Raw genomic sequence first — 22,430 nt, 5'->3', positions numbered from 1 at the left:
GGTGGTTACTTAATGTTGCCCAGTTCCTTACCAACCAGGGCGCACAAGCACTCACTTGGAGCTACTCCCTGTGGCATCACCTTGTGTGAGCCTTGTTGCTTGATGCGGTGTGCAGCCCTCTCTGTGGTTGGATGTTGAGTCCTCTTTTTCTTCTCTTCTGCTGCCCCCTTACTCCTGGAGACCGCAGGGCCGGCTCCTCTCCGGGACAGTTGATGGGCTTTCAGGGTCCGCCTTGCACCCCGCACCCACTGGCTGGTGTAGTCTCTCACGTGGTGCCTGCTCTGTGTGCATATAAGGAATGCAGACCTTGCCGTGATTCCTGCCCTGTTCTGCAGCAAAAGCAGACTGTAGGCCCTCCTGTGTCCTTCCCCTTTGATGGGGGACATAGTGCGAGCCCCAGCTGGCTTTCTTATGCCTCCTCCCTCTTGATGCTGTGGGGAACCCAGGGCACTGTGGCTCCTCCCGGCTCACCTGTATTGATGCAGTAACGCCCTGGAGGATGGGCATGGCCTCACCTGCTTTGTCCCGGTGGGCCGGGAGAATGTGACTCCTTTTATTTTTTTGTTTCCTCTCTGTGGCTTCGCTTTGTCCCTCACTCCAGAAACTGCTGCCAGCAGCTGGCCGGGTCGCCGCACACACGCGGTCTCACCCGCCTTACTCTGGATTTTCTTTGTTCTCTGAGCGGGCACGCGAGGACCCGCTGCTCCTCCCTGCTCCTTCTCTGGCTGCATCCTCCTCCCTCGGGGACCTCAGGGAGTCACCAGCTGGCCTCAGCGCTCCGCACTTACACGCCGCGGGCCCGGGATTCTCCAGGCCATGCCCCTCGCTTTGTGCGGCCGACGCCACTCCCCACACATGTGCACGACGCTGCTTCTTCCTCCAGCTTCTTCCTCCACCATGCGGCCGATGCCGCTTCGCTGGTGGGGAAATGGGCTTCCAGTAGCACGTGCAACAATGCGCACGGGGCCCGGACCACCCTTTGTTGCCAATGTAGCGGCCAACCCACAGGCACCAGGGCGGGTCGCACAGGATACCGGGATCACCTGGTGAAACAATGACGCTGCAATCACGCAGCTGGAGGACCGCAGGGGGCACCCTGCAGAGTCCGGATCGACTGACTCAGACATACGAACTGGGGGCACCCAGCACCCAGCAGCTCTGGGGGCTCCCGACCGGGGCTGCAACACAGAGTGTGGTCTCACAGCAGGACGCACACCAGAATACACAGAGACAGAGTTGCCACTTCCTGGGGCTCTGCTGCAGTGACCCTCACGTGCCAGCAGAGCCCCTTTTATTGGGAGAGTCATGATGAGGTCATGACTCGTCTTCTAAAAGGGGCAATGCGCCACCGTTAAATGGGCAATACACAACACTGCAATATCAAGGTCTTATCCTTAAAACGAGTTTAACAATACTTTTCTTTTCCAGTGCAGATCTAAAATAAGGAAGCCCAGCTTTAAATAGAAAGTCAAAGGGCACACATTGAGTTTGCATTTGTGTCTGAACACCATAACAAAGGTGCATTTGAGAACAAGAGAATGTTTTTAACTTCCTAATGCAGAGGCCTCTGTTCTATCTCCCCTCCTCCACCTACATCACCAGGGAAACAGGGCCCTGCCTCTGCCCCTCAGTGGGAAAGAGGATGCATAACAAAAGCCGGTAACTTGTTGGAATCGGAGCTGGGAGCCCAGGCCTTCAGATACTTTCTTGCATTACAAGCCGAACGCTTGAAAAGGGGGAATGTAGAATGTTTTAAATGTTAGCCAAGCAAATTTTTTCAGCTTCAAAATGCAACCGAACACAGCGTTAGGATGGAATTAAGAGACGTGATGATTTGTTTGTAAATGACAAACCGTTTCATCATTTTGCTATATAAATATGTGCTATTTCCAGTGGACTAACAATTATTTAATGTAGCGCAAAATATACACATTTTCCAGCTTAAAAGAACTCTTGTTTTGTGCTGATAAATGTGTGTGCTCAGCAACCTAAGTAATTTGAAGAGTAAAAGAAAGGAAAGTGTGTTTGCATCTTATTAGTGCAGGGGATATGCTTCTCACTGAACAGAACCACTCAGAGCAGGGGAGTATTAAGGCAAACCTATTTGGAGCCAAACTAAGTCACGTGAGAAGGAAAAGGCAGTTGGCGAAGGAAAAAGTTGAGATTTATTTTGAAAGTGAAATCTAGAGATTGGCCTGTTAGTGGCATGGTATTGGTAAAATGTAACCAACAAAGTGAACAGCGTGCTCAACAGAATCAGAAAATTCACACAGTCCTTTGTAAGTCAACCATGTGTTATTTAATCACAAAACTGGGTGGCTTACTTTGTGATTTTTACAATATTTGGCACTCTGCATTTATAAGCTCCTGCTGAAGGCAATATGATTGGTCTGATCGTTTAGCAACAAAGAAGTGAATTACACAAAATGGTAGATACATTCTATTTCAGAGCAACTGAAAAGAATATTAATTATGGACAGTTACTGCTGGTGATTTTTTTTATTTTGAGGGGTGTAAATATTTGCCACAAATAAGAATGAGCGTCTGAGCATAGGGCGGGAGCCCAAATCAAGCAACAGAGGTTTGGGAGGGAGGGGAGATTTCCGCAACCAGATAATATTTTTTGAATAATAGTTTAAAGTGGTGCATTATACAGCACACTTTCTGTGAAAAATTGTGTGAAAAGCAAGGCAGTTTGCAATCGTTTTTTATAGGGTAACACGGGAAAAAATCAAATATTTACAAGTCACAAACAGTACACACGAATATTTCCCAATGCATTTTCAGGATGCCGTTCCCCACAATATATATCCGAATAAAAAACATGTTCACACTGGCTGTGCCTGTACATTTACATACTGGCTGCACTAATAGATGCCAATATTGACATATAGGAATATACTCATGTTTGCTTTGTGCATCATGGAAATAGTGCAGGACACTAGAAGAAAACGTGTCTAAGCTGCCTCTGTCAATACCTGTCAGTACCTTCACATGGGAACATACTCCTGTTGCCTTTGCCTTTAAAAATGGCATGCTACAATAAGAAAACATGTTTGACACACAATAACATATCATGTTTGCTTATAATAAATGCCCAGAAAAATCATGCCACAGTAAGTCATGGCTAAAGTGGTTGCAGGAAAAGGACAGTCTTGTCTCGTAATAACACTTATCATGCTTGCTTTATCATAAATGCCCAGAAAGAATATCAAGCCAGTCTAGCCATTTCTTATTGTGGCTGCACCAAAATGCTACTCTATCCATGTATTATCACTCATCATGCATGATAATTGTTGCAACATGGCTAGATTGAACTGCCTTGCTGCAGCCAGTCTGCCATTTTATACTAAGCATCAATGTTAAAGCAAACTTCCGGTTTCCTTTCACATTGATGCCCAGTCAAAATAATGCACCCCTCGCCCTGCATCCTCAAATCAGAGCCCCACTCTGAATGGGCTTCTGATTTGGGTGTGCAGAGGAGGGGTGTGCCCGAAAATCAGAGGCCCATTCACCAGCACGGTTACCGTGCTCATGATCAGGTCATTGATTTGGGAAATGAATAGAGCAGAGTCCCACTCAACAGCAGGCTTAGCGTGCTCACCGTACTTGTGAGCACGCCTCTCTGAGTCATCACAAAATCAAAGGCGCGATCACCAACACAGTGAGCAGGCCACTCCAAGTCATCATGAAATCAAAGGCAAGCTCACGAACACAGTGAGCAAGCTCACGTTCTGCTGTGTGGTGTGAGAAACCCAAGGGTATTCTTCCAGGTAGGCCCAGAGGTTCTTCTATTCAGGTGGCCTGGTGAGGGACATCACTTTTGGATCCCAATCCTGGTGGTGGACAAGCGAGGGAGAATCACCTGGGTAGGGGAGTCTGGGATAATAAATCCGGGAGACACTCAGGCAAGGCGCGGTATCCGATTAGGATAACAGGGGACGAGGAAGACATCCGTGACACCTTTATAGGATATTCCGGTCTACCTCTATTGAATAAGGAAGAGAAGTCCAATTATAATAGAATGACAAAGATGGGAAATTACAGGAACCAGAGGGACCAGAATCTGGTTGGCTGAAGCATAAAAGGGTCCTTCCCCAACACAAAGAACTTCTTATCCATATCAGTCCAACTATTACAAATCATCAGTAAAGAAAGATGAAATGGGGACAAGGGAATTGCCCTGGACATATACAAATCATGCTGAGTGTTCCCCCTTTCCCCATACTCAACCATCTTATTACCCTTCGCCCTGAAAGAGCCCTCATTGATCTTGGCCCATTTCCCCCACCCCATTTCCAGCAAATATTGAGACGAAGATGAGCCTCATAGGAACAACATGGGGAGTGTAAGGGAAACCGGCTGTGGAAAGAACTTAAGTTGTCCCATTGATAGAGTCAGGCATTTACTAATTATCACTCACACCTGACTCTTTTCACAACTATAAAAGCTGTGGTTCTACACAGGTGACAGAGCGAGCTGGGGATGTTGTCTGGACCAGAGAAGCCAAGGAGCAGTGAGCAGCAGAATCTATGGCCCAGAGGAGAACAGCGTGCCGAGAAGCTGGCCCGATGTTGGTGAGGGGCTGCAGCGTGGCTAGGGAGCTGTGTCTGCATGAAGCCAGAGCAAAGCACCCTGCAGACTTCTATTGGAGTTCGGAACATTGCTTGTTCCCTTGGGACCTGTGATGGCCTGAAAGGTGTCTGAAGGACAGGTGGTGAGACCCTGACCTCAGGCACACACAGCAAGAAGGGACCGCTTGTCAACGTGCTGTTGCCCGAGTGAGTCTCGTGAAAGTAAGAGAGAGAGAGAGAGACTCAGGAGCATGCAGCTGACTGAAACGGAGTGGGTGAAAGGAATGCATAAAGCGGCACAGAGCGGATAAGGGGAAAGAAATGAAAGAAACTAGTAAAACAATATAGAATGAAAGAAGAGTGACAGGATCAAGAGAAAATAAGAGAAAGCAAGAAAAGCAGAGCATGCAAGTGGTGCAAAGTGAAATAACTGCTATAAAGAGTGCGCGAGCGACCGAACTGAGAGACAAGGGTGCAAACAACCCGGCAGAGTGGAAAGGGTGCAAGTGTACACGGGAAAGTTGGAAAAGGTGCCAGTGGGCATGGAACAGTAAAGAGAGGGCAGGTGAATGGGCAACCAGTTTGGACATTTTATCATACTGTGGCATGCCATTTATAACGGTAAAGACAACTGGAGTAGGTTCTTACTTGAGGATGCTGCCATATATTGGTAGAACAAGTGTGGACATGTTTTCTTATAGTATATTACTGGCATTATGTGCAAAGCAAACATGAGTATGTTCTTATATGGGAATACTGGCATATATCGGTGCAGCCAGCATGGAAATGTGTGGGCACAGCCAGTGTGCAGATGTTGTTATACTGGTATATGTTGTGGGCAAAGGCATTAGGAAAATGTGTTGGAGTTACCCTACAAAACCAGTAACAAACTGTTTGGCTTTTTACCCAGTTGTTTTTTAAAGGTGTGCTGCAAAATGCACCATTGTAAAGCAAAATTCTTTAAAAAGTTCTTGGAGTGGAGGGGGAAGGGAATGCCCCCCAACACCTCTTGGTTGGTTTTAGCTCCCTTGCTATGCTCTGTCACTCTGGCATATTTGAGGGAAATATTTACACAACTCGTATTAACAATTCACCAGCTGCCACTGGGATGTACAGCTAAAAACGGAAAAATGCAAACAATTATATGGTGGCAAAGTGAGATTCCTGCAACCATAGCTAAAGAACCAAGGGAGAAGTTGCCTCCTTTCCCCCTGTGCTCAGAGCCTATATGGGATATTTCATCTGTTAAAGACTGTCCCTGACTAGCATTTGAAACTGAGGTATGAGCGATATCTCTTTTGTTAAACTGACACTTTTTGACTGGCTGTTATTTAAATCTGAGCATCTGCTAAATACCACCTCTAACTACACATTATTTGAAGCTCAGCTGGGAGTGATGTCTGCTTGATTTAAAATAATGCATTCCCTTGCTGGGTGAAAAGGGCCTTTTTGCAATTGTTGAACATGAGTTAACTCTTTAGGTTGTACATTACGTTGATGCAAAACTTTTATTGCCTTAAACATTCTCTGAACATGCTTAATGTCATCTTTTGTTAACCAGCTTTGTCAAATATAGGTATAATTAAAACAGTTTGGCCTGTTGACCCTATTTGATGTGCCACCACCCCTCTCCCCCTTGTTTGTCCCCCTAGCCCCTATTATGGATTTCCAGGGACGCTTCTGTTAGTTGCTCTTGCAGGACTTGGTACCTGACAGACTTGACAGCTTTGACAGTGCTATTTAGGCCTTAGCAGGCAAGGTATAACCTCCTGGGTCCCTCCAGCAAGGTAACTGCAGGTGTGTCACTGCGTGGAGGGTGACGGATGGTGGGAAAGAAATTGACATTCCCATCTCTAATTTCACCAAAAATGAGTATGCACTCTGCTGTGACATTCGATATGCAGTATCAAGAGTGGTCATAGAGAGCAGACTTTATCTGTTGTCAAATAGCACAGTCTCATGACATTTAGAAATGCTGTGCTGGTTAAGGAATTAACGTACGCTAATGAGAGGGAGGCGGGATATGTCGCAATGCTTATACCGATGCCAGGCCGAAAGACATTTGGGGGCCATTCCGGGACTACCGCTTAAGAAGAACAGCAGGATGAGGGGATAAAGATGATGGAGGTCTTGAGTGGACCGGTGTATTAATGTTGTGCACAATGTGGCTAGACATACGTTGTTGTGCACGGACAATTAATACCAAATGCTGTGTTTAATAGAGACCGAACTAGTGCTTGTTTACTGTGAAATGTAACATGTCTGCCTATTTCTCAAAGTAAACAAAACAAAAAAGAAATGCTGTGCTGGTACAAACTCACTACTACCCATCTTCTCACATATAATGTTAACACTAATCTCCAAATGCAACACCTTTATCAATGTGCTAAATATTTATGTTATAAAATAAAACAAACCTATTGGCTTTGTCAATAGTTTTGAAAGGTCTGGACTCCTAGCTGTCATAAGGACAGCAAGTGTAGCTAAAACGTATTGCCATGTCAGTGAAGAGGGGATGATGGCATTGCCTCCTGGATACATGTATGCCAGTACTTTGGCCATGTCCCCCATCCTCCCGACACTCATGACATTCAGGAATCGGTGGCCCATGTCACTACAGAAACAAATATACAGTAGCTGTCCTAAAAAAAACAGGAACTGAGGATTAGTAACAAATCATACAAAAAATGTTCCTGTCGATCTTGAAATTACAATTCAAATATATTTATAGACACACAAAAATACTAATTCTCATGAGACAACATAATTAAGACAGTTAAAAAACATGTTCATCAACCTACAATTAAAGTGCAAAGTACATGTGCCACAATTGACACGTAGAAATGTATCCCTAACCGGAGTTACACCTGAAGGTGCGCATGCTCGTACAAAAAGCAATGACATCATAAATACATAAACATTAAAAACCAAACAATTCAACATCATTTCACAGGGTTATTCCTGAAAGCTAACTGTCTGACGCCCTTTGGTATATTAATCCTCTAAATGGGGCAGTTGGTCGACGTCACAACAACGTTTTCAGCGTGTATATCTTTTTATTAAACGTCTTCGTCAGGACCCATCAAAGTCTCATTATAATGTAGAACTGGCATCCATAAATGAATCTGAGTGTCTTTTGTGAATGTTATTCCCTCATTTGATAAAACCAAATTATAAAGAACATACCATTATTATCTTTTGATTGATTGATTGATTGATATTTTATTTCCATCGCGCTCATACACAAGTGTTTCAGAGTGCGACAAGGCAAGGGAAAGGAAACACGGGAGAACAAAAACAACGATCTTACTAGGCCCAGTGACATTGAGAACGTGCAAGCGCAGGGTAGAGGGAGAAGGGGGACAAGTGCGTGGAAGGGGGAACAAAAGGAGAGTGCAGAGCGAGAAGGAAAAAATAAAAATAATAATAAAATAATAAAAAGGCAACAAACAATGGGAGTGCAGCCAGAAAGTGGCAAGTGCTGGGTTTATGGCAGCAGGCCATGTAGGTCAAGTGCAGGAAGAAAAGGGGAGGGTTGTATGGGTACAGATACAGACCCCAGTGCAGGGGGTGGCCCGGAGGCAGTGCGTGAGGGTGGCAAGATGAGCAGGTACCTGGGCCCAGAGGACAGAGGGTGGCCAGGTGCATGGTGCCGAGGGAGAGTAGAATCAACAGGGGAGAAGTGAGGAGAAGGCAGAAGCAAAGAGGAAGGTTTTGAGGTGCTTCCGGAACCGGAGATGGTTCTCCTCAAGTTTTATAGTGGCAGGGAGGCTGTTCCAGAGGGAGGCCCCAGCCGAAGACAGAGATCTACCCCCAGCTCGTTTCTTTGAGAAACGACTGACCCTGAGGGAGTTAAAGGTAGAGGAGCAGAGTGCTCGAGATGGGAGGTATTTGCGGAGGGATAGCTGAAGGTATGTTGGACCCAGGCCCCAGAAAGCCTTGTGGACAATGCAGAGGGTTTTGAATTTAATCCTTGCATCCACTGGGAGCCAATGGAGAGATTTCAGAGCTGGAGAGATACAATCCCAGGGCTTGAGGCCAAGGACAAGTCTTGCAGTCCTGTTCTGGATAAGTTGTAAAGGGAGGAGAGTAGAGGCAGGTAGATTAAGAAAGAGGCTGTTGCAATAGTCCAACTTAGAGAGAACCAGAGCTTGGGAGACAGTGAGCTTCTGGGGGAATGAGATGAAAGGAAGAATACCTCTGAGGAGGTGCAGTAGGAGGTTTGACTTTTTTGATACATCAGCCATGTGGGCGGAGAAGGAGAGTGTGGAATCAAAGGTGACACCAAGGTTCTTGGCCTCGCAGGTGGGGCTAGGAGGAGGGCCAAGGGAGGCCGGCCAGAGAGTGATAATAATTAATAATTTTGGGAAGGAGAAAGGGTCTTCCCATCCCCCTAGACAATTCTGAATGAGAAACAAACGATAGACCGCAATTCTAGAGAGCTGGGGGCAGGGGGATGTCCATGCAGGAGAGTGCATGATCGCATAGTGCATGCATTAGGAGCTATATAGTAGAGATGAGTTTAAATGCCATCTTGGTTATAGGCAGCCATTTTGGAACGTAGCCTCAGGCACGGCAAAAACACCAACCGTGTTAGTATTAGGACTTCATTAGTAGCACAGACATAACCCACGCCACAAGTGAGTTTCAGGGAAGGTACAAGTCTTCCATTGTCTCAGAAGTTGAAGGCCTTGGCGCCATGGGAAGAATGTGCTCTGCAAGTCTACTAGAAGGGAGCAGAGCGCCTCTTGGCAGGTACCAACCCACAATACAGATAGCGAGGGTGGAGGACCTTGGGAGGCTGCTGGTGCATCTGGGAATGAGCGGAGTGTGCAAGTTGGTATGTACTCGCCTCTCCGCCAGGGACCATATCTGTGTTTGCCAGGTGCAATGTTACAATGGTAGAGTAGCCTAGTTTTCAAAAGTAACTGATTGCTTATTAGGCTCTGTTTTATTGTGGATGACGAGCCCAGTAGCACCCATGTGGATGGAGACGGACAAGAAGGCTGGGACCAATGGCCTAGTATCCCCTGTGGTGTGGGCCGCCCATGTATAGGGTCTCATAAGCCAGCCTTGCAGGTTTTTACTGTATGTAATGATGACATAGATGATGGTAGGTGCTCTTTTAGCTTACTGCACACCCCTATTTTGGCAGAACGTTTGGCGGCAGCAGAGTTCTTTGCTAATGCACTTCTATTTTGTAGAAATAAATATTTGTTATCCTTGCACAGTGTTTTGGGCCTTATTCCCTAGCGGGTTCTATTTTTTCTGGTGTGAGCATGCAGGGGCTGCACCCACCTGCTGTGAGCAGTCCAAGATGACCATTCCCAGAGGTGGGCAGGAGCCGTTCTTACAGAATTCCTGTCTGCTTTTTGAAGCGGTATGTGGCTACGGGGAGAATGCAGGCCATTTTTCGGACCCCGTGACGGAGGAATTTGGGTGAACACGCATATTTGAGTATACCATTGCAAGTGATAAAAAGTAGCGGAGCAGTGTGTATGTGGTCAAAATGGGGATTGTGCGAATGATGTAAACGTGCGTTTGATTGTGTGGTAAAGGAGAATTTTTCTCTTTTTAATTACACATTTTTTAAGAGGAATAGTAAGGAAGAAAAATAAAGGAGTGTAGAGAGCCTTCTCAATTGGGGGAGATGATGGTACCATTTGTTTTGTGGCACAGAGATAAACAAGTAGGAGCTCTGCATAATTAGTAGGCTTGGATATAGTAGTATTTGTTGTTTTAGTTTGTTATTTTAGCTTGTTGTTTTATTGTATTGCGATTTTTATCTGTAAGGAGTGGGGACCCGAAGTGGGTCGTTGTGGCTGTGGGTATGGCAATTTAAGTATATAGACTGAGTGTAGAGTGGTATTGAGTGGAAGGGGAGGGAATTTTGACTTGGGGCGAGGGGAGGAGGAGATAGAAGACTGGTATTGACTTTGACAACTGCAGCGCCTGCATGTAAGCGTAGGAGGTCTGAGTGCGTTATTTGCTAAAATGGGAGGAGGGACGCCTTTAGAATACATGTATAGTGTGCTGGCATTGTACAGGGACAAGATTGAAAAGTACCACAAGCAGTGGGTGGTAGAGACAAGAGAAGAGATGCCCCACCCCTGGCCAGAGCAGGGCAGCCGCAATAACGGAGTGCTAGAACACATGAGTGCATTTTTAGCAACGAAATATAAAGCAGCTGCATAAGAGGAAGAGGAAGGAGATTTTAGATCTTTGGAAAATGATGGAGGACGTGGAGGACTCCGGCGAGGGAGGGGCATAAGATATACACAGAGGAGCAACTGTAACAGAGGGGGGCGGGACCTCAACAGAACATAAGGGATTATATTGGTTAGCTGCTGTCCCAGCAACAGGATAAACTAGCCCGACCAATGTGCTCACCCCGCCCCGCCATCACTGCACATTCTTACCACAACTACCACCCCACCTCAAGATTGTAAGGGGCAGAAGAAATTAGAGTCTGCCCTGGATGTAGAGCTGGCACGATTAAGAACAGCACAGACAGAGGAAAGGGTAAGAGAGAGTGTACTAGATGAATGCAGGGCAGGGGACCAGTGGGACTGATCAGTTATTCTTTTTTATTTTGTTATAAAATGGGGCTTACCCAAGGAAGTGCAGAAGGCACTCGACAAAATAGTGGGCATTGAAGCAAAATGGTGGGCGGAGATTCAAACAATAATAATACACTATTGTAAGAGAATTGAGGACATGAAATGGAAGCAGCACAGCAGATACAGGCAGAAGAATTGAAACTGGTACAAAAACGTTTGCTAAAATAGCTGTAGAAGGGACAGTGCCCACACCTGCACAGGCACAAACGACAAGGAGCACACAGGTGCCCACAGACAAGATGGTAGCTGCGTTCTGGCCAGGAGCAGGTGGACAAAGATAGTGGGGCTGCAATACCGCTGCCCCGAGTGGCAGCAAGAAGGTCAGCAGCGGGGGATATGTGGGTTCAGAGGGGCAAGGTTGGGATTTGGAGGATTTGGCAGTATGGGACTTCGAGGTGGTGGTATGAGGCCCTCACAATGTTGGTGCTGCGGGAAATGGAGGCACTTTGCAAGAGAATGTAGGAGCAGGCCAGGTGCGGGATATAACATATAGCAACTATTGTCCACAGCCCCAGCCACAAGTACAGCTCTAAATACCAACTTGTATACAATATGAGATCCATCAGGCATATACCCAGTTGCCCCCTCAGCCCCAGGTGCACAAATGCAAGACCCAAAATCTGCACAGCTGCACATGCCCCTACCCAATGCTTTACATGGAGGACACATGCCTGCAAATGATGCTGTGCCCAGCGGCACCGTTGCAACTTACTGGGGACCAGTGTCATGGGAGGTAACCCTTTTTTGTTCCTGGTACAAACAACTACCCTGGCTAGGACAGCCCACAGAAGGCTCTCACGTGCCCAGTACGATCCATGACAATCCACCCTGAAGAGGAACCTTTGGTGGGCACTGAGATAGGAAACAAACACTACATTTTCATGGTTGACACAGGTGCCACTAAATCATGCATCAGTGAGAGAAACATCCCGCTATCAGGTGAAACTCTTGACACGCAGGGCTTCTCTGGGGCTGTCGTCACAGATCCATACACTAAAGAGGTTGACATCAAACTAGGAGGGAAGTTGGTGCAGGCTCCTCTATTGTATTCTGAAACTTCCCCAATAAATTTGTTGGGCTGCGACCTGCTCAGCAAATTAAACATGAATTCACTTTACTTTAGACCGTAGGCTTCAGAGTGCAACAAACGGAAAACAAACAGAGAACAATGTGGGCAAGTCTCTTAGCTCTAATTGGCAAATTTAGGTGAACAGGTACGTTTTTAGTTTTCTCTTAAAGAGATCCATTGACTTTAAACACCTAAATTCCATTGGTAAGTCATTCCAAGCTTTAGGGTCTGCGAGATGAAAGGCTCCCTTTGATGCTTTCACAGTCCTACATTTAGGAATATTCAATTGCTCCTGGTTGTTGGATCTCAATACTATCCTTTGCATTTCTTCAGTTAGGAGCGCCTGGAGGTAGGTCGGCATAAGACCCAATCTTCATTTAGGTTTGATAGTAAGCAATCGAAACCGGATTCTTGACTCAACAGGGAGCCAATGCAGAGCGCGTCTCTCAGCTGAGACATGTCTCTCCTTCTGAGACCAGCCACCACATGCACTGCCCCATTTTGGACAACCTGAAGTCTATTGCAATCATTTTTATTAATACCAACAAGTAGGCTACCACAGTAGTCCAATTTGGCCCCCACAATAGCTCTCGCAATAGTTGTTGCATTGGATTTGGTGATAAAAGGTCGAAGATGAGAAAGGAGCTTAATATAGTAGGCAGATGATGATACCATGGGAATTCATGCTTAGGTGTTGATCAAAAATGACTCCTAGGGTCTTGACCTTCTTCTGCACAGAGATTTTAGAGTCGCCAATATAAAACTTTCATAGGCAGGGCCAAGTTTCTTAATCGTATTAGGAGTTCCAACCATAAGTAGCTCGGTCTTATTCCTATTCAAGGCCAGATTGTTAAGAACTATCCACCTTTCAATAATGGAATAGGTCCTATTAAACTGTGCTTTATCAGTATGATGAATCCCAGAGATGGGTATGACATATTGCGTGCCATCCACATAGTTTGTGAACATAGCGCCTTTTTAAACCAGAAGATCAAAAAATGGAGCCGTAAAGATATTGTACAAACAAGGGGAAAGACAAGCCCCCTGCGGGTCTCCGCATTTCAAGGCAGTGGGTGGAGCTACTGCCTCCTCAAAGAATACTCTACTCTCACGGTTATTAAGAAAGGATGATGTCCACTGGACCGCTGCTGGCGAAAAGTTGACAACCTCCCTTAACCAGGTGACCAAGATGGAGTGGTCCACCAGATGGAAGACTGGCGACAAGTCCAGGAGCATCAGCAAAGAAGCTTCATTCCCATCATCTGGTCCATGAGCCTTGCTTTAAGTTCAAGTAGCACAGTCTCAGTCCCAAACCCTTGTCTGAAACCAGATTGGTGATTGTTAAGGATGGGAAATTTGTTGACTATCTCCTTTACAGACAGCCGGATAGTATGCACCACCCCAGGGATGTACGCAATGAGAGCAATGCTTATCATATATGCAAGGGTGGAGAGGTGGTGGTTCGTTGGATTCCTGTGGACCCAGGCATGTTCATGTATCAGATTACAGTGCTTCTTGAGGGGGTGCCCCAAACTGGCAATGGTTGCTGGCGAGTGCCGGCTGCTTTTATTTTTCACCTGTGGTGACACCCCAAGTTAGTCGCAGGTACGCTACTGTCCCTAGATTTGCAAGGTCTGGTGTTTTCAGCAAAAATAATTGTTGTCATAGGAGTTGACCTGGATGGGTGCGAGTGGCACACGGTACACTCTGAAATACTTGTGTACGAGTGCGATATAAATAAAATATCAATATCAATACTGTGTATTGATCCTACGGTGCCGCTGAGGGAGGTAACTGATGCAGAGTTGTTTGAAGACAGACCAGACGATTGTGAAATTGTATTGGCCATTTGTATCCCCTGTGAAATTAGGGTACAGCATTGGAGTTCAAGTTCAAGGCCCCCTCATGGCCCTGGTAGCTCCGCCCCACTTAATTGACAGAGACCTAGAACAGATACCCGAAAGACTTTGGACCACAAATGACCATGATGTAGAGCTGTTATAGTGATCCTGTTGCGAATAACAATGAAGCCAGGTGCTGTGCTGCCCTGAGTGAGACAGTACCCATTATCAAGGGAGGCAGAGGAAGGGATTAGGGCAGCACCGTTGCCCTATTGCACGAGGGAAAATAGTACCATCCACCTCCCCATGCAACACGGCTATCTACCCTATGGAAAAGGCAAAGGGGGCAGTTGGAGGATGATCCAGGATTTGCGTCCCCTAAATGACGTTGTACAGGCTGAATTTCCTGTAGTTACAAACGCTGCAACAATACTTTGTAATATCATCAAGGATGCAACCTACTTTACTGTGGTGGATCTCAAAAACACTTTCTTTTCCATTCTACTGCAGCCCGACTCACAATACCTCACTGCGTTTAAACATGGGGTGATGAGATTGAACACACAAGACTGCCTCAAGGGTACTGCAAGTCCCAGAGTATTTTTAACAGAATACTCAATGCATTCAGGTGCCCAGCACGATCATCCAGTATGCGGACAATCTGCTGGTGTGTAGTGACAGCGAACACCAGTGCAGGAAAGATTTTATAACCCTCTTACAGCTCTTGGCCCGCAAGGGGTACAAAGTTGACAAGGCCAAATTACAGTACTGCCTGCAGGAAGTATTGTACTTGGGGCAATCAATATCTGTGAATGGAAACAGAATAATTTCTGATCGCACCACATCTGTACACGCCACCCCATGGCGCACCACAGTGAAGAAGATGCAAAAATTCCTAGGCTTGTGTAACTATTGTCGGGCCTGTATACTTGACTATGCAATTAGGAAAGTAATCGGAGTCAACAGCTACCCTAGTCATTGACGCTTTCAGTAGGAAAAAGAGAGTAGGAAAAAGATCACAGTGGGGCTAACTTAACACATATCAGTTAGCTCATAACATAAACACCAAAATATCAAGATATCTTTTTCAAACATTGAAGAATGCGATTTATTAGATTTACACAATTAAAAACCTTTACAAGAGTCGAAAGGTAAAATATTCCATCCTTGGCACAAGAAAACCAATAAGTTTGTACAAAGTTATGCAGTAATTATACGCATGGGTGGGTTAGTACAACAATGGTGATTATGATTACATATACTGCCAATGTTATGGCAGTATGAAAACTTGGCAGTATATGTAATCATAATCACCATAATTGCCAAGGATGGAATATTTTACCTTTCGACTCTTGTAAAGGTTTTTAATTGTGTAAATCTAATAAATCGCATTCTTCAATGTTTGAAAAAGATATCTTGATCTTTTGGTGTTTATGTTATGAGCTAACTGATATGTGTTAAGTTAGCCCCACTGTGATCTTTTTCCTACTCTCTTTTTCCTACTGAAAGCGTCAATGACTAGGGTAGCTGTTGACTCCGATTACTTTCCTAATTGTTGCCTTACCCTCTGGAGTCAAGCCCCCTTAGAAAAAAAGAGGGTTCCCTGCCTTATTTTATATACTTGACTATGCAGCCTGCACCAGGCCCCTTCTGCAGGGCCTCCAGGTGGCCCAAGTACTGATAACAAGATAGTATGGACAGGAGACATGCTCACTAATTTCGATGCCCTCAAAATTGTAATATCTACTGCCCCAGTTTTAGCCACCCCAGACTACACACAAGAATCTTTCCTAGTTTCTCATTCCAATGGTCAACTTATGACTGCAGTACTAATACAGAATAGCACGATGGGCCACAAGCCATTGGCCTACTACAGTGGCATTTTGATTCTGTAATCGAGGGACAATATGCATGTGAACAGGCACTAGCTGCTGCAGCATTTGCAATTGAAAAGAGCTCCACTATAGTAATGGGGTGCTCCGTCACATTATACGTGGAACATGCAGTATTCGCTATCCTGGAAAGATCAAAGTCTGCTGTTAACCACACAAAGAGCGTCTGCCTACGAGATAATTCTAGCCACCCCAAATATTCACATTGTAAGATGTAAAACAGTAAACCCTGCTACTTTTCTGACTGAAATATACACAGATGAAGCCATGGCCCAGCATGACTGTGTACCTAATGAGGAGGAGGAAGATGACATTCCCAAAGCAAAAGGTAGCCCACTCGAGAGGGGGTCCTTTTCATTGATGGGTCAACGACAATTGACCAGGGCACTGGCTTGAGTAGCTTAGGTGCGCCTAGTGCATGGAGAATACAAAACATTAGTGCAAAAGAGATTGCCAATGCACTTTTCAGCTTAGACGGCAGAGTTCATAGTGCTCATAGAAGTGCTACAAGCATCACAGGTGTGCCACGTGACCATCCATTCAGATTTGGCATATGTCGCTACAACAGTACATGCCGGTCTCGCACATTGGAAGAGGAGGGGGTTCAGAAGGGCTGACGGGTCTCCAGTTAAGTGGCGGTCATAAAAAATGCACTGCCCACACGAATAACACAGGCAAGGTCTCCCTCGGAAACTCTGCCGCAGGCACAACACCCAAATTAGCACCAAATCTTCTAGTACCTCAACCAGCAGAATATCCTGTGTTAAAGCCCAACATCGAGCAGCCCCCTGTCCCCTATAGTGCACTACCAACGGCACAAATTATTGAGTTACAGGGACGGTCCCTGAGGAGGAAAGTAGCTGTGGATAAAAAGAGGGTGCATATAATCCCGCACTGATTTATTGTGGAGACAGGCGGTAACTGGGAAAGCAGTTATGCCACGTGAGTTACTGATAGTAGCTTTTGACCAGCTTCATCATCCATCCCATGTATCTAAAGAGCAGATTGCTGCAGACATCTAGGAAGGCTGGTTTGTCTCGAACCGTCAGAAGCACCTGGCCAGTTTAGTTATACACTGCACCACATGTCAGAGTTAAAGTACGGGAATGGCACTGCGAACAATAAGAGGCACTCTGCCCCACCCTAGTTGGCCGTTCTGTGAGTTACATATTGACTACGCGGATATGGGCGGGAGGTGCAACGGCTCCTGATATTTGATCGTTGTCATCTGCGCCTTCTCCCAGTTGTTGGATGCGGGACAGTGTGCACATCAAGATGCCAAATGTGCAGCTAATTTTTGGAGCGCAAGGGTTTTCCTCAATGGGGTTTTTGCGATGGTTTAAGATTAGAGAACGGCACCACCATAACTAATTGTTTAAAGAAATTGAAACATTGCTTGTCATTAAACATTGAATGTGCACCATTACCACCCCCATGCCAATGGAGTTGTGGACACGATCACTGGCCTGCTGAGGGGTAAGCTCTCAAGGATTTGCACCATGTTAAAGAATAACTGGGTGCACTGCTTGGCATTGTCACTTTTTCAGTTTGCGTTCACAGCCCTGTAACGACCACCATTTGTCACCTCATAAGGTGGTCACTGATCGTCGCATGCACATGCCCTTGTTTCGCGTTAGGGGAGCATCTGACGCAGACATGGCAGCATCTGTGTTAGGAGAGAAATGTAACAACTATTTGACTACTCTAACATGGACCATGAAAATTGTTTCGACAGATTGCACCACCCCGATCCGAAGAAACACTGTGTGCTGTGGCTGGTGCACCAACTGATTCCTCACCCACTCAACCATTGGTTCCGGATGAACTGGTCTAAATGCAAAATGTCTGCAGGTGGAGCGACCCCGGGTATAACAGGCCCTATCGGGTCATCTTTTCCACTCCCCTTGCCGTTAAAGTAAAAGAACTCTGCTACTGGATTCACCTGTCGGATGTTCGGGGAGCACCCCTGAGCACCCTGCAGTGACTATAAGAGCATTTTCAACACTCGTACACATTGAACGATTGCATACTGGCACAAATTAACTACCTCCTTATTTACCATCTCATGCCATAACCACCACATTACAACTGCTAAACATGTCATTTTGCACAGAGGGTGTGCTTTTGCACCCTCCCAGACTCTAGCTATCTTTATCTTCCTTTTTTCCCTCCCTCTTTATCTGTTGCTCTCTATTTCTCGTGCATTCTCTCTCTCTCTCCCTCCCTCTCTCTCTGGGTCTCTTTCTCTTTTCATGTAATTCTTCCTTTAAATAATATGATTGCTGTTCAGAAATAGCAGAAGATAGAAGCAGCGCTCCCAAATGTCTCCTTGTATATAAAGAAAAATGTTAGTTATAGTAGTCTGCCTAGATTCTCATAATCGTACTTGTGTGCCCTGCATTATATTTTATTTTAATTCTTATAATGCGCCGCATGCCTATGGGCCTCAAGGCTGTTGGGGTTCTTTGCAATTTCTATGTTTGCATTAGGCATTTATTTAGGAGATGCTTTTATATTGCGGCTACAAAGGGGGCAGGGTATCTACCAAAACATCACCTCTGTTAATAATGTATACAATACTAATACAAATGCAACTATGTTTTTACTGTCGCTAATACACAACACCAGTGCCACGAACCCACATGCCAGCATTAACAATTCTCTCCCTGTTACAGATGCACCCAATGCCGCATGAAAAGACAAACAAAGGGCAAAGTATGACGCCTACCATGGACTTGGCTTGGATGCTAAAGAAGATATGCGCCATCCAGAATTGTCCAATAATGGTACACAGACATGAGCACTGTAGGGAAAGAAAAAATGAATGGGAGTAGTTATGTTTGTTCGTTGATACTGCATGCATCACGGGCCCCCAAGGTCTTAGTGCCACAGAAAGTACCTAGTCTAGAGGTTCAATGCCTAATACATCTAGCGCTATGTAGGATACGAGGCACGTTCCAGGCACATAGTTTAAGGCTCGAAGTATCGGATCCAGATCAACTGCAATGAAACAGCAATCCCAAAAGTATTCAGTGTCTGCCAAGACCGCATTTGGTGGTACAAGGACTTAAATATGTGGCAAGCAAGTGGCAAGAAACTACACTGGTTTGTATGGCAGGGGGCTTAATGGGGTTCGAAGACAAGGTCCTGGCCCAAGTGGATACAGCATGTGCACCCTTTTGGACTGACCATATTGCAAAACTAACGTGTAAAAAGGCAATGGAAAAACCAGTGAAAGTCCACAGAGAAGAAATTTATGGACTTTGCTTTTACAATGAAGGGACTGTTTCTGTAGGGGCCAATGCACGTTGTAATAAGACATTGCTCATCCCAGACCTCAAGAAAGGCACATCTGCAGTTATCGAATATTACTGGATTTGTGGTCAGCAGGCGTACTTGCACCTCCCACCATCATGGAGGGGCTCCTGTTTGCTAGCCACCTTGCACTACGTGTTGCTCGTAATGCCTGAAGAACATCTACAAGGGGGGCCAGCACCAATGGCAGTTCCCACATCAGAAGGGCCAACCAGAAACCTGACGAGCCACCCCCCCCCCCCCCCCGAGTTCCACATACTCCCTGAAAAGGAACCAAAAGACAAGTTGCAGAGGAAGAAAAGAGCAAACTATCTATCTCATGATTCATCCGAACTTTTCAATGAAATACCCGATGAGTACAGAATATTCAGCAGTGCGGAAACATTCTTTGCATCACTCTTACTGCCTGGGGTCCAAGCAGCTGCTAACACGTAATGGCTCCAGATTGTCTGCTGGGAACTGATACAGCTGGCAAATGACACAGAGAAAGGGTTAAACGGCATAAAGTAGAGTTGCGGGCCTTACGACTGTTGACTATGCAGAACCGCTACGTTATTGACCTTCTCACAGTGATGGAAGGGGGCTTGTGCAAAAAGATTGGGGACTTCTGTTGCACATTTGTGCCTCCTAATAATGAAGAGAACGGCTCTCTCTCGCAAATAATAGGAGCCGTACACACCCTGGGAGTGTGCATGAAGAAATAACCTGGAATACAAAGAGAGGACTGGTTTGACAGCATCTTCTCCTTGGCCCCTTCCTGGATGGGGGCAATAGTGAAGATGTTGGTACCTGTGATCATGTTTGTGTTGGTCATCTTCTGTACCTGCCAGCTGGGCATCAGATACTGTGCCAAAGCAGTGCCTAATAGCGCCATGATGATGGTTTCAATTGGGGCATCCAATGCACCACCACAGAGCACGGTACCAAGACTGATGGTCCAAATTTAGCAATGTTCACACCCCCATGGCACTATCACTACACCCCCACCAGATCCTGAAAACTACACAGAACATTGGGTTGATTTAGCTGGATATGGGGGATGTATATATATATATATATATATATATTACTTGCACCATGGGTAAAGTACACCCCATCTGGAGCAAGTTTGCCCAATGTGTGTAAATCATGGGTTCCTAAGGAGGGACCTCCACCATATTTGGAAGCTGAAAGGCTAGAAAGGGCACAGAGATTGGAAGATGATCGTTGTTGGGGGATAAGCATGGGTGACAGTGTGGGAGAGTTCATTAATATAGATTAACGAAAGAGGTGAATGTTGGGAAGGAGGGTCTTCCCACACCCCTAGGTGATTCCAATTGAGAAACAAATGATAGACTGCACTTCGGGGGAGCAGGTGGAGTTGGGTGCATGCAGGAAAGTGCGCAATCGCATAGTGCATACATTAGGAGCTATATAGTAGAGATGAATGTAAACGCCATCTTAGTTATAGACAGCCATTTTGGAACGTATGCCCAAGCGTGGTGAAAACACTGTACATGTTAGTATTAGTATTGCATTAGTAGCACAAAGATAACCCACACCATGAGTGAGCTTCAGGGAAGTTAAAAGCCTTCCTTTGGCTCAGAGGCAGAAGCCCTTCACACCATTGGAAGAATGTGCTCTGCAAGGCCAGGAGAAGGGGGCAGAGCGCCTCTTGGCAGTTACCATCCCATTATACAGATAGCATGGCCCCACAGCCCCAACACCCCCGACATCAGAGCTACAGTCCTCATATGCTTTGATCCTAAGACACCCACATACCATGGTGTGAGCCAGGCCAACATCACCGACCATAAAGCTGTTAGACCCCCGAACGTCCAAGAAGATCAGAAAGCAAGGCTATCTTGCCTTCACATTTGGGTCACATGATTTGTGCTGTGAAGTGCGAGGGAGGGATGAAATTATAGCTCAAAAGCGTGGGTGGAGGACCTTGGGAGGCTGCTGGCTCATCTGGGAATGAGTGAACTATGCAAGTTGGTATGACCTCGGCTCTCTCTCTTGGGCCCATATCTGTGTTTGCCAGGTGCACTGTTACAATGATAGAGTAGCCTTGTTTTCAAAAGTAACTGATTGCTTATTAGGCTTTGTTTTATTGCGGATGACAGGCCCAACAGCGGACAAGAAGGCTGGGACCAATGGCCTAGCACCCCCTACAGTGTGGGCCGCCCATGTATAGGGTCACACCAACCAGCCTTGCAGGTTTGTACTGTGTGTAATGATGACATAGATGACGCCAGGCACCCTTTTAGCTTACTTCACACCCCTATTTTGGCAGAACCTTCGGTGGCAGCAGATTTCTTTGCTGATGCACTTTGATTTTGTAGAAATAAATACTTGTTATACTTGCAAGCAGTGTCTTGGGCTTTTTTCCCTAGCGGGTTGTATTTTTTCTGGTGTGAGCAGGGGCTTGCCTTCAATAATTCGAATCCTTCATCACAAAAAAACTCATACTGCCATTTATAAATTACAAATTAGATAGAGAGGCGAGGCCTCCATAATGACTCATCAATGTTGAGGAGGCGGTACAGTAACATCTGGGGTCAGCATACTTCAGCCTAAATTGTAATTTATATCTGGCAGTATACGTTTTTTTGTGATGAAGGACACTCAGATTCTTTTATGGAACGCACACTCTCGGTCAGTTTTGCCCAGGTTCAGAAGGCACTCCAGTGCAATTTCACCACTTAAGAATGCCTATCAAAGGATAACTCAAAATTACAATGCAGTTCTCACTTCCGCTGAGTGATGCAAATAAGATAATGTGCTTGTCTGTCAAACTAATCACAAATTAGCCAACTAAGCAACTGCCACCTTTATTGGGGCAAACACACTTAGCTACACTATTAAACACTGTTACAAAAAAGGTAAATAAAAGTAAACTGTGCTTGCTAATAAATCTGATTCTAATGCAATTGTCCCGAATGTGTGTGATGGGTTCACAGCGCCTGTTGTCCTTTTGATGGCATGGGTGGAGCTATGTCTGTGTAGATTATGCACTTTTTTGGCGTGTCCAACGAGTAATCCTCGAGCCTGCTGTTAAATGTTGGCATCTATGCATTATGTTCTTTAAGTGCCACAGTAGCTAACCGCTTGTGGCAATGCATTCTCTGTCTTCCACA

The 22,430-nt window shown here is 45.7% G+C and overlaps 1 long non-coding RNA gene across 1 annotated transcript in view; it reads left to right on the top strand.

The window, feature by feature from the left end:
- Positions 1-21,652, top strand: part of LOC138497801 (uncharacterized) — a 251,679-nt gene extending 230,027 nt beyond the window's left edge. Inside the window, exon 4 of the long non-coding RNA XR_011278645.1 lies at positions 18,672-21,652. This is a non-coding gene — a long non-coding RNA (uncharacterized lncRNA). The remainder of the gene's footprint in view (positions 1-18,671) is intronic.
- The last annotated feature ends 778 nt before the right edge of the window (positions 21,653-22,430 follow it).

This window comes from Ambystoma mexicanum, chromosome 5q (assembly GCF_040938575.1).
Source record: "Ambystoma mexicanum isolate Mex_15411 chromosome 5q, UKY_AmexF1_1, whole genome shotgun sequence".
In the NCBI taxonomy this organism is placed as follows: domain Eukaryota; kingdom Metazoa; phylum Chordata; class Amphibia; order Caudata; family Ambystomatidae; genus Ambystoma; species Ambystoma mexicanum.
Note: the sequence above shows the minus strand (reverse complement) of the source record. Positions and strands in the feature narration are given on the sequence as shown.